Consider the following 7,795-nt stretch of genomic DNA (forward strand, 5'->3'; position numbering starts at 1 on the left):
CTTAATAATTCTTACATTTAAAAACTACTTCGCCTTTCCCTTCTTATAAAGCTTATACTTAGCTTTAAAAGTATTTATAATACGGTTTACTTTATCTATATAGTCTCGATAAAAGAAGATAAAATAATCGTTAATATAGAATACAATAGTAACCTTACGTTAATCGTTATAGAAAAAGCAAGGCTCTTCTTTAAAGGCTTTGAAGCCTAATTTACGTAAAGTAAAGGAAAACTCTCGGTACTAAAGGAAAGGTAACTCTTAAAGTCTATAAAAAGCCCGCAGAAGTTAAATATACTTCCCTAGCTGCTTATGTCCTTCCGGGAGCTTACAGTATACTAACGCTTCTAGAAGGGTATTTAAGAATACCTATTTAATATTAAACTAGTAGACTTTAAAGTTAAAGTACGTAGTAATCGCTATTATAAAGCGAAATATATAAATAGTAAAGGTAGCAGTGTAAATCGTTTTAAAAGTACTTTAGCATTATAAATTACTTTTAATATAAATATATACCTTTGCTTTCTTAATATAATTATACTCGTCGAACTTATATATAAATACCTATTTAAAAAGTAAAGGACGTCCTTTAGCTTCTGCGTAGTAGATAATACGTTAAGTCTTCCGGTTAACGAGATTCCCAATCTCCTTGTTATAAACTTTTAGGAATAGGTATTTAAACTTATAGTTCTTAATATTTTAAAAGCGCTAAGGTACTTTAGTATTAACTAGTTCTAAGAAATATATTCTTAACATCTTAGAAGCAGCATCTAAACGTTTTATAGACTTCTAGTTTACAGCCGCTACTACTATATAGTAGATAATACGAGTTTAAAAGCTATTACCTTTATAAATAAGATTGTCTAGGAAAAAGGTTGTATAAAAGCTCTTCTAATATCTCTAATTTAATAGATATATACTATCGTCTCGATATATCCCGAGTACGAATCCGATAAGTCTATACTTATCATTATTGTCTTTACCTTTAGACCCTTAACCTTTTTACCGTCTGCTTTAACGTATAGCAAGCCTATATACCTTCCTAACGTACTTATATTTAATATAAGCTAGATTAGAGTTTTATCTTTCTATAGTCTATTATTTTATTATAGTATCTATAGTATAATAAGCGCTTTACAACGGTTTATAAATACTATCTACCGGTTGCAGAGGCTCCTCCTTAACTATAAGGAGTCCTATAGTATTATTATCGTAAGAGCCTAATAGGAGTATACTAAGCTCTATAGTCCTATCAGCAGAATACTAATCTTTAGTTATTATACTTTTATAATAGGTATCGCTAGTATAAGGTTTAATATCTGTAACCCTGCTAAGTCCTATATAAAGCGATAAAGGACTAATAAACGGCTTTAGGGTCGGGAGTCCAGTTATAAACGATCCTGTTTTTAATAGTTTAATAGGGGTATTTACAGGAGGTATACTCTTTACCTATACTCCTACCCCTAAGTCCTAACCCTTTAACCGATTAAAACTCGTTTCTAGCCTTTTAAAAGATATTAAGTATTCTGGACTCTTAGGGTTAATATTATCGGGCTCTTTTACTATACTAGCGTTCCGGTATCCTATATCGGACTTAAACAGCTTTATAATATCCCTTATAATTTAAAGCGGTTATAGGGATATATATTCCTTACTAGGTTCGTAGAAGAGTTTTTTATCGAAGATTACGTTCTGTATAATAATAACCCTTTTAAGCTAAGGGACTTAAATCCGATAGATATTAGTTGCCTAGTACCTAACTAGGTAACCGATATAGGCTTTTTCGGTTATTTTAAATAGCTTCCGGTAAGTATTTGCCTCTCGTCGTTTATCGAATAGGTATACCCAGTATCCGTATACATATAGGTTGCTAAGGTAAAGCTTTAAATCTTATATACAATTATCTATAAACTCGGGTTAGTACTAACGGAAGTATTACTAAAACTATAAGTATAGTTTCTCGTTTAATAATTTCTAGTCGTTGTACTATAAAGGCGTAATATTAATTAGTTAGGCGGCCGCTTTCGTAGCTTCTAGCTATAGGTTGCGAAGTAAGCGGGCTCCGAAAAGTATAGTAAGCCCTCTTTCGATAATCTTACGTCCTACGCGCTTAGATCCTCCGTTAGCCTCCGAAGTATAAATTAGGGTAAATTTAAAATCGATCCTTAGGTTCTAAATCCAGACCTTATAATCCGTATACCCTTTAATATTAATAGTATTAGTATTATTGTCCTGCCGGATCTTATAGACTTTAAGGCTAAACTATATATTAATTTACAATATAATATCTTTAATCTGTCTAGCTACGGTATATAGCGACTTAGTTATTAAAGTTTTTACGATTACTTTTTTACTCTACTCGTCTTTAATTATAAGCAGCTATTTTAAACCGTTAAACCTAGGATTAAACTCGAAAAGGTCCTAAATAATCCTTTAGAAGGGTTTTATAGTACGGTTTTTAAAGGGTCGGCGTAAGATAACTTAAATAGCGTATACCCGTATATAACTCTTATACTCTTTTCTTAGGATGCTATCTACTTTATACCGAACTCTTTTAGCTATAGAGATAAGTTTTCGTATTGCTTCGGGCCTTACGTATCCTATACGTAAGTACTATAAACGCTCTGTATCCTTTCTTTTAGGAAGTAGCTCTTTCGATCGGGCAGCTAAACGGATTTTAATAGCGGCGAAAGATATAGTTACGGTATACTTAGGCGAAGGAACCCTCGAGTAAACAAAACGAATATTATATTCGAAGAATATTAAATTATATTTATAGATTAACTGTTTTATTACTAGACTACGTTTTATAGAGCTGTAACGAAGGGTTCTGTCCTACCCGTAATACTAAAGGCTTGCCCGTTTAAAAGCTACCTTTAATATAATATTAACGTAGAACCCGTTAATAAAGACTGTATCTTCCAGAATCAGGTCCTTAGTATTAAGACCTCTATTACCGTTTAATATATTCCTAAGCCTTTATCGCCTATAGGCTTATACTTAGAAAAAGGTTATACCCGCTCCTATATAGTCGTCTAGGTTATCGACTTCGTACTAGGATCTAGGTTTAAATTATAATTTATTATTAACGATATAAACTGCTCCGTAGTTATCTAGAAGAATAGAATTATAAAACGGGTAATAGTTGGTAACAAATATAGTATAGATGCCGGAGGGAAGTTGAATTCTTACCTATAGATTGTAGGGGATTACCGCTTTAACGAGAGGCCCCGAAAAATCTTTATTATTATCGAGTTTTAATTTAACTCCGATCAAACTAGAAAAGGGTTCTTCGTTGCCTGGTCCTAGTAATAAGTATAGTACTCTGGAACTAAGGAGTCTTATCCTTTAAGCTTATAACTTATTTTTAAGGTCCGTTTATTAAAGCTTTATAAAGTCGTTAAAGATATATTAGCGTAGGCCTTAGGATATTATACTGCTTCTTTTACTTTTATTAGTTATAGTAGCTTTAAAATTAAAGTATTTAATTAGTATCTAATAATATCGTTTAAAAATTCTGTATAGATAATTATAATAAACTTTCAGCGTTCGGTTTACTTTCCTATTTTAATTATTAGACTAGTTGTAACCTCGGTTACCGCCTTTTCTACTATTATTCCCGCCTTTTCCTCGTCTATAGCTACCCTTTAACCTAGAAGGCTTGCTTTTACCGTTACTGCTATTTTTCTTATCAGACCTTTATTTTAATAGGTTTTACTAGTTAGATAACTGTCTACATCCTTCGAAAGTAATGTAAATATACGGTAAGATACGTACCCCGGCTCCGTTCTAGAGGAGAAATCGGTATAGCTGGTCTATATATACCTCTATAGTTTCCTTAGGATCGTTTCGGATAACTCTGTTAGCTAGGAATATATATTTAGTATAGGTTTATCCTAGGGTAATACGCTTCTAAATAGTATTTAGGAAGGCTATAATAACTAGGAAACCGATTATATCGGTAACTCCGTTTATAAGTACGTTGTAATACTCGTAGCGGAAGTCTATAATCTATTTAAAAGGGTTTATAGCTATTTCGGCTTTGTTAAGGACGTTAAAGAAAGCTTTATAAGACGCCTCTATTTTTACCGCTTAAATAGGAATAATTTAGGCTTCTAGAATATACAGAACGTTATAGTAGATCTATAGCTGTCTTATTGACGTAAGGAGGTTAAAAGCGTTTTTAAATAGATCCTTCCGAACGGTATTAAGAATAAAATAATATATTACGTTATAAGCCTTCCTCTAGTTGTTTAAGTTGTTTTGCGGAGTCTTTAGGAAATACCGGAGGAGGTTCTACTTATATACGTAATCTACGTCGGACTTAAGGGGTTCTTTTAGTTTTTCCAGTTTAGGGCCTCTTTCCTCCGGATTAGCGTTTTGCTAATCCCGAAGCTCTCGCTAGTATTAAATCCTAAACTACTGTTAGACCTTTAAGTAAACGTTTATATAAAACGGCTTTTGGTTATTGTTAAGGATCTTTAGAACCGTTTTAGCGTTTACTTCTAGTTTACAGATCTGCTATACGCCGTAGATATAAGCTTCGTTTCAGATATATTCGAACTATTGTCCCTAGTCGCGGAAGGTCTCCAGCCGTACGACGCTAAAAGTATAATCCTTAAGGATTAAGTCCATTTTACTAAGGAAAGTACTTTAATGGTTAACGACGGGTTTTAAAAGAGAGAGGAGAAAATAAATAAGCTAAGCGCTTTAAAGATTGATTTAAAGGCTTATAATAAGAAAGGGAGGTTTTCTTTCTGCGTAGCAGGAAAGTACCGGGCTTATAACTGTAATGGCCCGGACCTGTAAAAGTGTATACGGCGGAAAGGAGTGGTTGGAAGCTGTTGTTTAAAAGAAGAAAACAACTATTTAATATGCTTCTCCTGGAGGCTCCTTATATATACGATGGATGCCTAGAATGGCGGTCTGAGCAGGCAGAATGCCTGCTGGGGTTCAGGACCAGGGTATAAGTCCCTATAGATCCTGTCACAGGTGGGGGCAGTGCTTAGCTCTGATAAGAGTCTCTTAGTGAGCTTAATGTCACGAGGCAAGACCTTGCCTTTCCCAGCGAGGAGGGAGAGTACCGCCGATGAGCCAGCTGAAGAATGTCATGGAGCGACGCAAAGCACCCGGTCGTTTGTTGTCTTCACGCTTTACATTCTATAATCATTCGACGCGATAGCACTCTCCTACCTTGGAATTTGCATTCATAACATCGCTCTGAACGAGATGGATAATACACCCCTCCGGTGACCCGGCCGTGCCTCTATCGGTAGAGTATTGTACCTCCTGCATCCAGGAATGCGGCTATGACCGGTCGCACTTCTGTCACAGGCGTTTAGGTAGATACCTGGCTGGACGATCTGGAGTACCCAAGGAAGGGGAGGATATCGTGGAAGAGGGCACGTTGGATCGATCACATTTCTTGCCTGGACCAACTTTACAACACATCTTCGGCGCTGCAAGGATCCCGGTAACCCCTATGCCCTCATCATGCCAAGCACCCCGGGCAGAGAAGAACATTTTGCAAATAAGACCGAAACTCTCGCCATACCCCCATAACTTGTCTATGATGGATTCTGTACAGAAGTAGATTGTTATAACATCAAAATGCCAAGCCGATATCCATCGAGTTCTAATTTTTATTGTTGGTCCTACACCGTTGTGCCCTTGGCCAGGGCTCGCCGGTCCATCTACCGCTGGTGCATAGGAAAACCATGCCCTGGGGCCGGAGGAAAAACCTATACCTCTCCTTCAGAACCACTCTCAGACCCCACGTACTACTAACCATCGAGTTCTAAGTCAACACAGAGGTGCCAAGTAAACCTCGAATTCTCGTCACTATTTGGAGCCTGATCTTTGGTCGAAGGACTGCCAGGGCTAACCTTAACAAGAAAAAAACCGACAGAGATCTTGTTAAGAGACGGACAAGGTAAAAGAACAGGCCCCTCTTCCTCTGCTCCACGTGGTGTTTATTCCGGAATTCGACGAACTGGTTTATCAGTTTCGGGAGGAAGCTTTGTAGCTTTTGCCAACGCCAAAAGCGACCCGGGACCCCCATCTCCGGCGAAAGCACTCGGATTCTTTCTTTGTCGCTGACAACCTGACGCAACATGGGCGCCTTGTCTGCAGTGATGAGGAGCGACCCATTTCGGCAGCGGGGCAGATGAGGCGAGCTGTCGAAGCCGACCCAGAAGCTTGCGAGGTCCGGGTCTCTGACCCTTGCATCCGAGAAGACGTCATGGCTGTTAAAGTCCTTGAGAATAATGATCCATTCCCCCTGGTGTTTGGACAGCGCGTCAAGCACTTGCGACGGCACGATGGCCGCGGGATGGCACTGGATCTGCGGAGCCATCTTCCCGGCCATGTCTACAAACCCACGTCGCATGCTGGCGTACGTGCCAGCGTGGATTTGGAAAAGCCAATGTGTCCGAGGGCGATTCCCGACGGACAAACTCGGCGTATGCATCGGCCAGCCGCGATGTGACCGAGCCTGGGCCCATGAACGCTCGCCGGCGGTAGATTTGCGGGTTTGACAGGCGCTGGATGACTTGCTCGAGGACCTTTAGTTCGGCATCGTTGCCGGGAAACGCTTCGTCAAGATCACTTACGCACAACATGCGTCACCACCTCCCTTGAGGCCACTTTAGTCGTCTGGTTGCGCCGGTACCGTAATATCTGTATCTTCGGGGCTTGTTAGGGCCTAGCTCTAGGACTAAGTCGCTCCTAGTTGCGTAAAGGTCCTGGGTCGATAGGTATAGGCCTCCCTGGCTCTAGCCTTAACCTTGGCCCTGGTAGGGCATCTCTTATCCCTGGCTGAGTGCTTGACTCCGCAGGTGGGGCACTGGGAAGGCCGGAGTCCTTTGCGGGCTGGGCACTCAGCATTGGCTTCCCTGCCGCCCTAGCCGTGGGCCTTGGTGCAGGGAGAGGGTTTCCTGTCGGAGCCAGGGCTCTAAGGGGGGAGAATAGCTGAAATAAAGAGAACATGAGTATAGACTACAGGATAGGTGGACCAGTCTGCGCCCAACAACAGCTCCGCCTTACTTCTCCGGCTTACCTCCTCCGCACCCAGCGCGCGCCTGGCCATCTGATGTCGGCTCAGGTCAGGGCCTTTCCCTGCGGCTGCTTCGTCTACGCCCGGGTCTTACCTCGCACCCGGCCCGCAGTCGACCCCACATCCGATCCTGGACCTACTTCCGTCCCGGGATCCACACCCGGCCCTTCGGCCCTGACAGATACTTACAATCTTAGGACCGCGGGCTAAGAAAGGAGCTGAGACACGTGTTGGAGGCGTAGGAAGCAAGCGGGAAAGGCAAAGCCGGGTCGAGAAAAGCAGTGTCATTAGGGGCACGGGTTAGCTTGCAAAGGCTGATGGCTGGAGGATAAAAGAGGGCTCATTTGTATTCGAGAGGAGCAGAGTGTAAGATACTACCTGACCCCCCCTCACCGGGTCACATCGTACCCACTACTCGGCTAGCCTCCTCCTGCGCCATATGGATTTGCTTAATATTTGCAACGACCTCGTTGGGATCCAAACGCACCCTCCTTCTTCTAGTCGGCTCCAAGGCCTCGATGCGAGTCTTCAGTTCCCGGTTCTCCCGTTCCAAGCTAACTGGAAGTCTTTTTCGTCAAGGGCCTTCTGGATTTCGCAGAATAAAAGCCTGTGTATAGGTGACCCGCTGAAGTAAGGGAGAGCAAGATCATGGATTGCGAAGTCGTTACGCAGTGGGTACGGTAGGACCAAGTTAGGGGGCGGGGGGGGGGGGGGAAAGGTAGTATCTTGAACTCTGTCCTCCTC

This window comes from Remersonia thermophila, chromosome 1, assembly GCF_042764415.1.
Source record: "Remersonia thermophila strain ATCC 22073 chromosome 1, whole genome shotgun sequence".
In the NCBI taxonomy this organism is placed as follows: domain Eukaryota; kingdom Fungi; phylum Ascomycota; class Sordariomycetes; order Sordariales; family Chaetomiaceae; genus Remersonia; species Remersonia thermophila.